Source organism: Aythya ferina (assembly GCF_964211825.1).
Source record: "Aythya ferina genome assembly, chromosome: 1".
NCBI classification, from domain to species: domain Eukaryota; kingdom Metazoa; phylum Chordata; class Aves; order Anseriformes; family Anatidae; genus Aythya; species Aythya ferina.
The window spans coordinates 123732370-123747880 of NC_140296.1; the positions used below are offsets into that span (position 1 = coordinate 123732370).

Here is a 15511-nt window from a genome sequence, read left to right on the forward strand (position 1 = left end):
GGTCGGACTAGTGTAAAAGCACAGGTGTGTTGAGCCAGGTAGCCACTTCTTTGCCAAAATCTCTCAGATATGTATTTTAGATAGGTATGGTATATATACAAATATATATATATATGTATGGTCCTAGATCTCATATGATAGGGCTATGGTGGAATTTTGCAAATAGTAATGCTACTTTGCAACAGGGTGCACACCTGAATTACATCATTATTCACAATACATTCTGCAAAGCAATGCACTTACATTTGGAATTTGAATTTTAACAAATTGGCACCAGTATTGAATAGATGATTGACAGAGCAATAAAATGGTGTGAAGTGCGCAGTCAAATGGATCAAGAGCTCTGTAGTTTTCAAAAACAGAAACAATGCCATAGAATGTCCTCATTGATCACCTAAATACAGTGAATGAATAGAACAGCTATCATACAGAAACTTAGGAAGATAAAAAGTAACAATCTATGCTACAAATGTGGTGAAATCACCCCAGCCAAAATTTCTTCCATATCAAACAAGTGCCAGAGACTGTCCAGTAACCCTGAAGTCATGCAGGTTGGGTCTCAGATTTACAGTGTTTCTGAGAGACAATATCTCCTGGAGCAGCTTGCACACTAGTGAAGAGTGCCACAGTTAAGAAGAAGCTGGTGAAGGTGTCACCTGCAGAACCCCAAGCCCCAAATCCTGCCACGTAGGAATGTTTTTGGAAAATTTGTACTGCTGCAATGGCACGGACATAAACTGTTTGGCTGAAGATATTTGAGAAACTTACAGCCCCGAGTACCACCAGGAAGCCTTTATCCTCTAGAGAATCCTAGGAGAATCTGACACTGCATAACTGACTTGCTTGAAGGACACTTTCAGTAAACTTTGACAAGAAGTTTCTGCATGTATAATGTAGAAATTCTATAGGACATTAGAAAGGTTTGGTATACACTGCTCTCAACCTTTTTTGAATATGTGGTCCTTTATGTCTCCCACTGACATCTAAGATGGGCTGAAGCTGTAAGAAGTCCATCCCTTTTAAAGAGTAGCCAACCAAGAGAGGACTATTACATGGAGATCAGTACTCCATCCAAAACTGATATCAAACACACAATCTAAGATAAGATAAGATAATATGAGATAACCTGCTGGGGTTCTGTGCCCACAAGCTAGAGGATCAATCTGAGATTAAGGAGGCATTAAGATATTTGGTGCCTGCATAAGAAGCCCAGTGATGCAGGAGCAATGTGATACTTACCTGCTTTCTCTAGCTCAAATGATTCCTCCTCAAAGGGTTGGAGGGGATAAGCCTGAGTATGTATCACTGCACTAAGGATATTAGTTTTTGTAGTGACGGTTAATCACTCTATCCTTTAAGAAGAAGCAAGATAATACTTCTCAAATAACTCTAAGACCTTTTTGTATGATTACTCATGAAATGAATCGTTAACAATTGTCTTATATCTTCTTTAAGCTCCTAAGAAGGTGAAGGTAAACTACCATGAGGGTCTGAAGAGACTGAACCTAGGGAAAAGCTTCCATTATGGAGTCCTCCTCCTGCAATGATGTACTCAACTAAGGGTTCTCATATAGAGAGACTATTTTAGGCTACACCATCCGTGCTTGGTTCAGACACTCACAAACTCTGTATGTCCTCTGAAGTAGTATAGTAAATGGCCAACAGATGGCACCTGGCTAGACACTGTCCCAGAATCATTTCAGCATTTCCCAGACAGCCTTTCAAAATGGGCATGTGGATGGAGTCCCAGGGATCCCTGAGAATTGACTGGAATTGCATGCTGCAGAAAACTAAACATCACAGACCTAAATCCCCTCTCACTGACGTTATGCTGATATCACTAAACTGACTGCAGCAGTCTTAGGAGACTTTTTTAACAATGATGGAAGTGAAAGGAGAGTCACATCCTTGAATATGAATTGCCATGTTGGCATGAGCCAATAACTGCAAAAGGAATTGCCTAATTACTAATATATCAATATCTACCCAACCATGCAGTACCACACACAGGAGGGGAAAATAAAATTAAATAAAGAAAAATATTAAAAAAAAAAAACTTTTTTGTTGTTGTTCCAAGCTTGATTATTTTCTGCCTTGAAATGTTATCTATAATTACTGCCAGACTAATGCTCAGAACAGCAAGTACCCCTCTTTATTCCAATTTTGGAAATGAAAGAGATGGAATCTCTAGGATTGCTGCTTTTAGTTCAATCTCAGTAGCTTTGTGGCTCTTAACTGGAGTCTCTATGTAAATTAGGATTCAAAATTAATGAAGAGACAGGCAGCAACATCTGTAAGTGAGCAACATGCAGAGGGGTGCAGAGTGACCCAGTCTCAATGCCTCATACTTTGTGGTGGCTGGCAGCTAGCCCAGCTCAAGCAACTCTGCTGCACTTGCAATAAAGCAAGACAGGAAGAAGATTTGAGTTTTGTTCTGACAGTCAAACTTGGAGCTTAGTTTTCTTCATGCATCAATTTCAATGGGATGCAACTTCACTAAACTCAAAGGCACTACTTCTATTTTACATTGGTGTAAGCAGGGGGGGAAATAACGAATAGCTTCTGAAGTTATAAATAAATAAATAAATAAATAAATAAATTGTCTGAACTCACTGAGGAACAGGTTGTGGCTGTTACTACATATTGTGTTCAACTGAAGGACAAACAGAAAAAAAATAAATAAACAAAAACAAAAACAAAAACAAAACAAAACAAAACCAAAAAATAAAAATAAAAATAAAAATAAAAATAAAAATAAAAATAAAAATAAAAATAAAAATAAAAATAAAAATAAAAATAAAAATAAAAATAAAAATGAAGAAGCTTTCTATAGCTTCTTCTGGTTCCAAAGGAACAAGGGGACAAGATAATATTCCTTGACTTTCCTTGACAAAGTGCCTTGTAAAAAAGACCATATTCTGAATCCAAAGTCTAGCCATAGGGAAATGCAGAACCAACATGGACCGATTCCCTTCAGAGTTAGGAGACATCTTCTGACTGTTACCACAGGAATTCTGGTTCTCTGGTGCTGTGATAGGTTGCAAACTTTGTCACTTTTGGCATATGTTAGGGAAATGGCATTTAAAATAGTTCTATCATTTTCTCTTGCTAGGATACAGTACAGTCCATGAAAAAGGATGCTCCAAAGCCAAGCTCTTCCACTGATTGTAATTAGCAAAGATGGGAGTAGATGCAGCTGAGGTTTCTAAAGCTACAGTATTACACTGGACTTTCAACTGAAATATTCTCAGGTCTATATGTTCCTTATTGATTTTATGGGCATCCATGAACTTCCACCTCCTGATCTTACATACCTTTCTCTACCAGCTCCTTCCCCTCACCTGAATGCTCGAAGAAGGACCCTTTCTGCTGCCCCATAGCTGTTGAGGTGAACATCTCCAAGCTCCTGCTGACTGAGCAGTTCACATCACTCTACCACTTTCATTTTCCCCTTGTTATACATCTCTTTCAAAAACTTCCACCCATTTCCATTCCTTTTTTAATTTATTTATAAATTTATTTATAAATATTTTATAAATAAATTTATTTATAAATTTATTTATAAATATTTTTTATTCTGATGTTTCTGTCATTTATTTCTGCTCTTCTGTGCATAGCCAGAAGAAAACACAGCCATTTTGGTCTGTGTGGAGAACAATCCTCTGATCACAGAGGAATGCCAATGATCAACCCCTCCAGACTATATCACTCTCCTCAGAGGTGAAACAGAGTAAAGTTTATAAAATATTGCTCCTTGTTACAGGCAGCTTGCTGGACAAACAAGCTGACCAGATAGTTTTGATTGTGGGACTTGACCTGATCTGTCAAAAAGAGACAGGTTCTAGCAGGCACTATATTTCAAGGAGCTTCAAACTATCTATTGTGACACTACTAAAAAGTTAGGGGAGAAGTCTCATAGGTTTTGGAAATGTTCAAAATAACTCTCTAAGACCTGAAGCATAGCTTTCTCTCACTGCCACTGTGTTCAAGGCTGTTCCCTTTCTATTGCCCTGTTGGATGGCTTCTTGTTATCTCTTGTTACCTCACTAACCACATATCCAGCTGGGGCAGTTTAATAGTGCTGAACCTAGAGGAACAGAAATTTCTTGGCACTTTCATCAACTCGGAGTCTATCAACAAGACCCTAGGGTCACTTTCAGAGCCTGCAGGGATACTGTGGCCATTGCTGAGATTATATAGGAACAGCCAGTTCAGATTTTTCTTTCTTAATCCTTTTCCCATTTCTGCTATCTCCAGATCACCCTGGGAACCATCAGCTTATGATTTCTTTTGTTCCACAAATTCCCAGGCTTCTTTTTGGCAGATAGGAAGGAAAACACCATTCTCAAAAGCATAGTGACTCTAAGGTCAGCATCCCTGCTGAGTGTCCCAAGACGATGGCCAATAACCCCAATCAGCTTCCTGCTCCAACACTATGTGTCCTGAGATAAAAGCTGTCTTATACAAAGCAGTAAGCTGCTACTGACTGCCTTATTTTTACAGTTCAGCTGCCTAGTATTCCTCATGTGAATTCCCTCTATCTTCATCAGTCTGGTACAGGAGGCAAATTGGTATGTGAGACATTAAAGACATTAATTTTCTAAGCAACTTCATACTTGGATCTTCAGCAGAATTTTCTCTGCAGCTGGAACACAGCAGGGATACTGTGCCCCATATTTAACCACTAAAACAAAAAGAGTTCAGTTTAGTCCTTGACCATATCATGCAGCTCGTGCACTCAGCACATGTTTTACTCCAAGGTATCAAAGAATGTAAACTACAAGAGTAAGAACAATGACAAAAACTTTATATACATAAAATACCACCTACCCAGAGAAGCCCAAAAGTCTTATTCTCTTTCTCTGTTTCTCTTTCTCTCTGTTTCTTTCCCTCTTTCCCTCTCTCTCTCTCTCTCTCTCAGTTCCCCCCCTCCCATATTTATGTGTAGATATCTGATGTAGATCCTGTCAGATTCCATTAGCATAAAGATTTCTCTTGAATGGAATGTGGCAGCTGTTACAAGCTGTTAGAGGTTTTTTTTTTCAACTGTTTATTTTAGTTTGCAAGGTTTGTGAACATTCAGTACAACAGGTGGTCCTTCCCTCACTCCTGCAGTCAATTTTCTGGCAACCAGTATCTGCAGCCTACAGAGATGGTACAAAATCACGGACATGCAGAGCCAGAAAAAAATTGGGGGTTGACACTTTTTTTCTATGAACTCAGCCAAAATATTAGAGAGCTTTGCTCTTGCAGATGCTGCTGCCACCCAATAAAGTCAGTAGTGTGGGAATTATACATATAGAAGTATGAAATTACTGGAATCTGGATACAAAATATCACAATCCTATGGAAATAAAAGTGTAGAAACACTAAGTCTGAACAGTCCAGAAGAGTGGAGGTTGGCCTGGCCATGATGTGTTGGTTGCTGGTGCAATGACTTCACATATACAGGTGGCTTCTCCTTTATAACTAACACTTGGGTGAAAGCTAAGTGAAGCCCCCAGTAACCTCAAAGTTACACTAGAAGCTGTGCAATAGCAAAGGCAGCAGGAGCAGCAGAGGTGAAGCAGGCTGGGGTTCAACAGAACTATTCAGATTAACATGATTGCATTTTACACAGGTGGTCCAACAATAATATTTGCTTCAGGCAAATGATTCTAAACTATTTCTGGGTGATTTTAACCATACGCACATGGTGCACTAAGCAAATAACACAAAGATAATTCTGCAGGTGTCCTTACATATTGTCTTATCTCCCTGAATTGTTTTCCAGTCTTTCACCTCCCCTACCATATTAATTGTGCTTTCTTTGAGTAGCTAGAACTTGTAACATTTTTATTAGTGACAATACTAACTTTTTATTATGTTATTGATCACAAGTTGAAATGAATTTCAGGATTTACCGGTCTGATGGCAGTACAAACATGTCCAAACTGAGAATTTCATTGATGCTAATGTTACATTGCAATCTCAGACAGCCTAACACTGTATTCAAATAATTCATTTCCAGCCTAAGACCTTTTTGTGAAACCACAGCAAGACAAAATGGCATTAACATCAGGAAAAAAAAAAAAGCACACACACACCAAGTCGAAGCTAGAAGACATAATTATTTTTTAATTGTATGGATGGGAAATTGTGATATAGATAAATAAAGAAACCTGATGTGGTCAAAAATGAAAACAATTAAAGACAAGCTCATTCTGGAGTGAAGAGTTCCTCTGGCATTTCAACCTGAAAGGTTTCTTCATCCTTCTAAATCATAATTTTAAAAGGTGTTTTCATAAGATGACCTGAGCCAGCAAAGCTTGTGAAATATACTCAAGCTGATGTCTCTCCTTACTGAAATAAAGACTGAATATAAGGCCTGTATGACAGGGAATGATTACATATATATATGTTTATCTATGGCAAGCACTACTAGTAGAAGACTATAAAAGCAAACACAAAGACAAAAAACACAGTGGCTTTGGCTCTAAAAGCAAGTCTTGCATCAACTTGACTTTATGCTGCCAAGAACAGACTGCCTCTTCCTTGGCTTATTCCAATTAAGACTCAAAAAAGGATACAAGCCCCAACAAAGAAAAAATCACCGTGATTCACTGGTATGCTCTGACTGTTCTACTAACTCCAGCAATGCAAAACAGCTGTAAACTTGGTTTAACCAGCAAGTTAAATTGGGTTTATGGCTTCTCAGTATTGGCAAAGAAGTACAAAGCAGCTGGAGTTTACTAGTACACTTAGCCCTGGGGGTTCACCCTCTAAAGTTAATTCTTATTCCAGCCAGGAAAAGGAACATCAGTCACAGTTAAACTTTAAAGTGATTTTTAATATCACAATCCATTGTTTTGTTTTGTTTTGTTTTGTTTGTAAGTTTGTTTTTGTTTTTTAGGATACAGAGATAAAGCATATTTTGCCCACATGCAGTTTAGGACCAGGTAATCAAAAGTCCAGTTCCAGTTTCAAGCTTGATCATCTAAGGATGGAGATGTTGGCTGCTGGGCTCTGAAGTCATCCTTGACAAATATAAATTCTAATTAGGGAAGTGTAAGCTAGGTGACCAAGACTGTTCTGAGTAGTGTCACAGCATAGGATTTCTTTGAATACTTCTCACCCAGTCCAAAGAAATTCTCTTAAGAAAACTGCCAACAACTTGTCAGTCTGTGCTTTAGACTGTCCATTACAAACAAAATATCCCATTGAATGGATGTCAAAAAAGTCTGTTTTATTAACTCTCCTATCTCTGGATTGAGCTATCTTGTTTGCTTAGAAGTATTCAATAAGCATAACCTTCCTCCAGCAAAGGTTTCTGGCAATCACCTATCAGGAGAACAAACACCAGTAGGTAACAAAACTTGACCTGGCATATGTTGCTGTATTATTGTCTTCTAGAAAACAAAAATTAGCTTAGGTATTGAGTATCTCAGACTATCTTTGAAGAAAACGTAATTTGAAATTTTGGTATAGAGAAACCAAGAGAATCCTAAAAGTCCCTGAGGAGATTCTCTGCAGCTGTCACTCAGTATTTCCTTAGGACAGGAAAAAAACAGCACAACTTCACAGAAGACTGCTCAGTACCAAACATCCAGAAAGGCCATTCATAAAATGGAAAAAAAAAAAAAAAAAAAAAAAAAAAAAAAAAAAAAAAAAGGTATGAAAAGAAATACAATTCAGCTAAATCAATAGATAATATAAAAGAGCATAAAATTCAATAAAATTCAGAAGAGCACAGAGAATGGCAACTTTAAAAAAAAGTATAAGAAATACTAGGGAGAAAGTGGGATTATTAAAAGAAGAGGGAGGTGAAATCGATGACAACTTTAATCTGGCCAAGATCCTAAACTGTATACACTACAAAGAATTTGTCTGGCCAATGTCCAAAAGTTTGTGTAAAATTAAAGAGTGAAAATGCACTTGAAAGTTAGGGAGAGCTAAAAACATGAGAGACCAGGCATTAGGTATATTATATGCTGCAGCCTGTAAACATAGAGTCATTATTCTTATAAATAAAACCATACAACAAATGTTTAGAGACCAGCCTAAACCAAAATGTTGGCCCTAAATAACCACAAATTGTGCAGGAGTTTGAAACTAGATCTTAGCCCTGGGTCAGGCCCCTCCCTGATGGGAACCGGCACAAGCTCTGGGACAGCCTGTTTCTGGATTCTGTGGCTTGGGAAAAAAGAAAAAAAAAAAAAAGAAAAAAAAAAAAAGAAAAAAAAAAAAAAAAGAAAAAAAAAAAAAGAGAGAGAAATAGAGAGAGAGAGACTGAGAGAAAATCATTTGTTTAAAAAAAAAAAAAAATGGCTAATGGTGCCCAGCCTGCTCAGGGCACCATTAGCACACAGAATTAATGCTTCAGAGGTGTCAATTCTCTCTGAGACCAATGTGATATTGCCAAGAAATCTAAACTGACTGTGAAGTCCCCAAAGTATCAACATCTTTTTTGTAGGTATGAATATAGTACCAAAAAAAAAAATAAATGAAGACTAACATTTTAAATATATGCTAGCTGAAGGTATTTTGTGGCCTACTAACCACAGAGAAGGAGACATTACATATGTTTCCCTATACCATGGTGGTTATCATGACAGCAGTATCAGGGATCCAGTTGGCAACTTCATAATGAGAAATGTCCAATCTTTTCCCGAGTCCTACTGAGCTACTGGCACTGTCATCATACAGCAGTGAGTTCCACAGTGTAATTATGCACAGAAGAAGAGAAAGAGTCCTTTTGCACTTTAAAAATGCATTGCCTTTTTAGTTTGACTGTCCTTTTGCCCCAGTGTTATAATGAGATAAATACCACTCTATGTATTTCTTGTATTGCCTTTCAGAAGGAAATAATTAGGAAATTTCCATGGAAATGGTTTTGCAAAATGCAGCTCCATTAAGCTGAAGTTTAGAGTTTAATTTGTTTGCTTTGTGCACAATCTAGAATTTTCTTTTGGGAAAACTAATTAGCAGACTGGTTCTGTTGAACCGATGTTTGGATTTGTAATAGTTCCACAAATCATTAAACTCATTTTTTTCATCCACATGCTACATTATCCAAGCTTTCTTTCAGACCACTTATCCACCCACACTCCTTCTGAACCAGACTTTATTCCAGGCACTCCAGGACAATATCTGCCCTAGTGCAATTCTGATTACACTCTATCTAAACTTCTCAACCATAATCCAATATTTCATTCATAAGGGAGTACTTCCATAGCTCTTACTATTTTAATTGTCCACTCTCTGAATCCATTCTATTTTTATTAGATACACACAGAGACAGGTAAATACGTGAATGGGGTTGGTTCTTAAAAATGCATTTGGCTTTTAAGTTAGTGACCTGCCACTGGCTCACATAGCAGAAATTATAGTATTTTCATCGTACTTTATAGGGATATTTCTTGCAACCTAGCATTCTGTTCACTGTTTTCATCACTTCCTCAGAGTGACCAGATGTTTTCACTGAACTATTCACAATGAACCTGGGTTATTTTTTACAAGTGATAAACATATTCTTCCTGATGTTTAAGAACTTCTTAATGATTAAATTGATGCAGAGATAAGCAGAAAGACAGATACAAGCAGCATATTAACAGCAGCCATAGTTGGTAGAAGACAGGTAAAGGGATGCCAAAAGTGACCTTGGGGTAAGAGAGGGCAGATGAGTTGACTTCCATACTGTGGAATTTGACCAGTCAAAATAATCCCATGCAATTCTGTGCAGTGCATACAGAGACAACAATTCCATGAGAGCCAAGATGTGGCTCCATTTAGCAACCAAAATGTAAAGAAACCCTGTAGCTAGAGACTGCCCTTTCATGTATGGCAGAGGAAGGAGACACTGAGTTACATTCCTCCTCAGTCCAACAGACAGGCAAGAAGAGGAAGGGAGAGAGAACAGATAAACACAGGCTTCATGCCCATGCCCAGAATGCCAGACAATACTTCAGAGGTGACCCAAAAGCAAGTGTAATCTGTTCCCCAATAGAGCCACAGCGCAACAAGGTCATGGCTGAGAGAGACTTCAGGCCTGCCACAGCTCCACTGCACCAAAAGCTTGGAGGCAAAGAAGAGAAAGGAAATAAAGTTTCTTGCACTGCTCAAGTAGAAAACAAGGTGAAGTTTCATCTCTCCCATCTGAGCACCTTGTGAGGTAGCACAAAACACATCACCCACACTCATAGATTATCATCTCCCAGTCAAGCCTTCGGTGGGCAACTATCCTTCGCAAAACACAGCGGAGAATCAGGATGGAGTACTGCATGGTTTTTGAGTACTTTGCTCATAAAAAAAAAAAAAAAAAAAAAAAAAAAAAAAGTGGGAAAAACAACAAAAACAACAAAATGTTAAGAACACAGGCAGAATAAGTTTTAGGGACTAAACATATTTCTTTTCATAGGAAACAATTTAAGGAATTAAATGTCCAAAATAAAGATGGCTTATAAATGATTGCCACACATAAATACTAAAGGTAAAGAACACCAAAGGGGCAAAGAAAGACCAAGACTTTTTTTAAGAGGCTATAATCATTGTGGGAGTGTATGCCTACACTAATATTTCAATTCAGATCAGGAGAATGTTTTTGAAGCCAATTTCATGATCATTCCCAGTCACTACTCTTCAGTTCACATTATGGAGTAGTCTTGGAGCAGATGATATTAGTTCCTTCTGGGTGAATCTAAACAAAAAGAGGTCCTTCAAAAGCACCCAAAGCATCTAATGCTAATTTGCACCCTGTCCACAAAAACAATTAGAGACAGTATAAATTAACCCTCCTCAAAAGTCATACAGCACAGATATCAAGTCTTGAACACCAAGCCTTTCACCCAGAAGATCTAATCCTCTCTGTCTGCATGGGCTGTTAATGCAGATATTGCTAGTAACTGAGTTCTGTAGAAGACAATTATTCTAAAATCCCATAGATTCTATGTAGTTCCATGGGGAAGTAGCAGCACAAAATTGGTGTTTTATCCTGGAGAATAAGTTCATGCAGTCTTTCCTTTTCCTTTAACATCCGTGCTCCTTGGATGTGTATTTGTGGCTTGGCTTTTTCCCTTTTCTTTTACTGTCTTCAACCCAAACTCCCTAAGTCACATCCTGACATACTCTGCCAACCGCAGTCCCACACATCAAAACCCCTACATGCAGTCAAACTTACTGATTCCAGGAAGTGCATACTGCTGTACTTTGTTGACTTCCACTGAGCCACCCTGATTTACGCCTGCTGAAGTTATGGTTCCAAGAGTAATAACACCTACACTGCACAGTTGTCCCCCATGTGTATATGCTATTATCCCTACAACAGATGCACTATCATGCATGCATACACACATCCCAACATCTGGCAGTCACAAGCTGGCTGTAATAACTCCATGAACTCCATTCATCTTTACAAAACTCACAAACACTTCATCTATATGTGCACTAAAGAGGTGCATAACCTCTTCCACTTCACTGGAAGAAGTATGTGCTCTTAACCTGGCATTCACAGTCACACATGCAGAAATACAACCAAGCACTTGCACTTAGTCTTGAAGCACACGTTTAATCTTTCTGAATAACATGGTATGAATGGCTCTTGACATAAACACTTCACAGATGTTGCACATAATGTACGTACATATATACCTCTTTATTTCTCAGCCATACCTGTACATGTGCTTACATGACCTTACCTGCTATGAGGCTCACATTTCCACTTTCTGGCTAGAAGTCATGTCAGAATAAAACTGATAAAAGGAAATGAAGAATCACTTGCAAACATCCCGATACAAATTAACTTAAAAACATCCCACTGCTTAGCACTAAAACTGGTACTTTCATTATTCAGAATTTCTGGATGTTGGAAATTTCCAATCTGTATTACTTTGCGTCTCTCATCCAAATCTAACCTAAATGATATATTCAGGGAGAATGTGGGCAAGATCTTCTGATAGTTTGGGTTAGTATTTTAATAAAAATACTTTAATTCAGAACACCTTTGCCTGCTTAGATGTAAATTCTCTGGACTGGAAACAATGGGATGTTCCCCTGTGATGTTCTCAACAAACTCTAAGTTACAGCAAAATAGGCTGGACAGCACACAGTCTGGAAGCAATGAAGTTGTGAAGGTCTCAGGTTTGCCCAATTTCCCCACCACCAATGTCAATGCATAATAACCTATTGGCTTCTGTGACCTCAGATAGTATCCTTTACGGATGTCACAAACAGGGATAGTAATTTTCTGTGTGTATGAATACCCACACAATTTCAACCATGCAGAACTAAACTGTTTCAGAACCCATTCTTTTAAAACCTTTAAAAGCATGTACTACACTTTGAAAATTATATGCATATTTTGAGTTTATTGAGTTTTTTCCCAACCATCTTCTCTCTAAAAAAGTTACTCTTTTTTCACAGTGGAAATAGCTGGCTGTATCTTACTGCAGATGAGAAGAAATATGCATTTTACTGATTTATTTTTTTTTTAAATACAGCTGAGAAAATGAGGATGAAGTTTTCATGCAGAAAGTAAAAATTCAATATTCTCAAAATGTTTTATGTCAACTACAGATAAGAAAATAAATGTTCAATTTATTTTTTTAGAAGAAAACAACAAGAATTTCTGTCTCCATTAACTTCTACTTTAGCCTTCAAGGATTGAGTTTAAAGTAATGAAGTTTCCAGGCCTCAAGTCTGCAAAAATCCTTTCCAGCTAAATGAATATAGTCCAATATAACAGCAACTTCTCAGTATTCTAGGCATCTTGGAATATCAGCTCTGAATGATGTGATTTGTTCCACATATCTCACTGTGCTGTTAACTATGAAAATTAAGGGTAGTTTTAATGATAATTTCAATAATTATTTCACTAATTAAGAGATATCCAGATAATGCACTGATTTTGCAGTCTTCTTGAGCCTTTGAAAATTCAGTGTTTGGCCTTTGGCCTCACCCTGCAGTCCAGCATTAGAGCTTGCACACTGAGAAACTCATCCTGTGCTTAGTTTCCCGTCACACCCAAAAAAAAAAAAAAATTTCACTAATTCAAAATAATAAGCCCAGAGGTGGAACAATAACTGTGTATACTAACACACCAAGAATCCTGATATCTACCAATCCTATGAGTGTTTGTTACCATTTAGCATATTCGTTTTGAAAGATCTTAATGAAAAAGGCATGGTTTTCTGATATGCAGATGATCCCTCACATCCTTCCCAGGTGTTGCTATAGATTTGTCTTATTGGTCAGCTCATAAGTGTCTCAGAAGAGCAAAGAGGAAAAGGAGAGTTTTAACTGCCACTGAGGTTTCATTATTAGTGGAGTATAAGTGCACAGGCAGCCAATTACTGCATCTCTTTTCAGGCCTCTAAACATATTATTTCATCACTCAATTTATTATCTCTGCTGTTCTTGTGCATCCTCCCATGTCCTCCTTATCACTGAAATGCTGTCATCTGTGTCTCAAAAGTTCCTTTTAGCCCTTTCTCCCCTAATGCATGCAGTGGTTGGAGAGAAGCACTAAACTACAATAAGAGATCCATCAGTTTTTATGGAGAAGAGAGAAGGAAAAGACAGTCTTAAAACAATGTACTTTCCTCCCCATCTCATCACCTTCTCTTCAATCATACTTCCACCACCTTCTTCTTGTGTGGTAAAATTTGATGTGAAAAGCAGCCCAAGCTTGTCTCTAATGCTGCTGAGCTTGACCATGTGGCTACAGGAGGAGGTAGCAATTTCCTTTCCTAGTGCAGTCACGAAGCCCCACAGTGATGCTTCAAAGCAAATCTGTGACCCACCACTTCCACCCTGGAGCCCAGTGGGGTCTGAGAAGCAGCTGGGCTGCTCTTCGGTGAAATGCATTATGGAAGGCAGGGAAAGAGAGGGAGGGAATGGAGGAAAACAAGGATAAAACAGAAGTTAAACAAATGTACAGAGTAAGAAAGGAGAAGGAAGAAGTTTGGGTTAGGATAGTTTATTGGAATTGGTTTGTTGACACTGAATGATGTAAAGCTTAAAGAAAGGGTAGTTCAGAAACCATTGCAACCCTGTACCTTACACCTTTTTCACAACCAGGCTAATGCCCTTAATGCGATACAATTCTTTTTTCCCCCTTTCTATGGTGTTTATCAGACAGTCTTGTTTTTTATTGCTGCTGCACGTCTGACTTGTTCAAGCAGATCAGATCATTTTCTGCTTTGTATGTCAGATAAGAAGGGACCTTGCAACCCATCTCAGCAGCTGGCTTGCCGACTTCCATTTCATGTCAGAGGAACATAAGAACAAAATAGTGAAATGTGGGGTTATTTCAAGAGGTTTCCCTTTGTTGTAGGAAGTACCCAGATCCTGGCTGGTGGGTCTGTTCTTTGTTTAAATCTTACAATGTTTAGGTGTAAAGAAGCCAGCACTAAAAAGCCTTTTGCCCATCTGCAAACTCTCTCTTCACCCAGCTCTGAGCAGTCAGGATGTCACAATGCTTCTCACTAGCAATATGGTGCAATGTAGATAGGTTCTACTGGGGCATGGAGGAAGCAAAAGCAAAAAGAATCAACAAGAACAAACAACAGCAATAACAAAACAAAACAAAATAAAATAAATGTGTCTGGCTGAAATTAGATGGTTATTTTCATGGCTGCATCTCAAGGTGTCTTTGCAAAATGCCAGGTTTGCAGCCACAGGTATCTTTTTGCTGCTAAAAACAAGTCAGGATATTTAGAGAAAGGTAAACTAATGCACTTTGTCTACCTCCTACTTGGAAAGTAGGAGCAAGAAGTTTCCTCCAGAATGCAGCAAAGCAAATACAATGTTACATCCCTTCTCTGTATGATTTCCTCTGCAACGGGGGCAAAAGCCACACAACGCTATTACAGCAAGTATTTTACATAAAGATAGCTTAACTTCCTTTTATGTGTCTTATTGTAACAATGTGCTTTTCTTGCAGGGAAGACAGAGCTGGAGAATAACGGACTCCACTGGTTACTGCGTGGGAGGAATCGAGAAGGTCACATTCATGAGATATACTTTGTGTAATAGTTCTGGTGTTTCTAAATTGAGAGGCATCACCAGATGGCCATGGCCATGGAGGCTTTTGTATTATTTAGGTAGCAAGCATGATGAAGGTTTGTTTTTGTTGTTCTTGTTTGGTTTGGTTTAGTTGATTTTTGTTTTGTTTTGTTTTGTTTTCTTGAGTAAAGGACACCTTATACTGAATGGAAATCACAAAAAATCGGTAAGAACCTTCCACCCAGAGAAGTCCCTCAGAGCACAAAGCAAGTATATTGCTAGAACAAACTGAGGTGCCCTTCCCATTTCCATCCCACCCTCCACCCCTGCATTCATCTACCCTCACACCCTCAAAAATTGCACAGCCCAGGTCTCTTCTTCCAGCAGCAAGCAGCCATTCTGCATTTTCCTGCCCTGAGGGAGGTGGCAGAGCACTCCCCACTCCTTGACATATCCAGCACACATTGTCCCCCTCAGTGAAACCTGAGCCACAGTGATTCCCTCCTTTGTGCATAAAGGCTGACATAAAGAG

The 15511-nt window shown here is 38.4% G+C and overlaps 1 protein-coding gene across 1 annotated transcript in view; it reads right to left on the minus strand.

Annotated features, from left to right (window-relative positions):
- TBX15 (T-box transcription factor 15) overlaps positions 1-15511 on the minus strand; it is a 97942-nt gene that overhangs the window by 40019 nt on the left and 42412 nt on the right. The window lies entirely within an intron of this gene.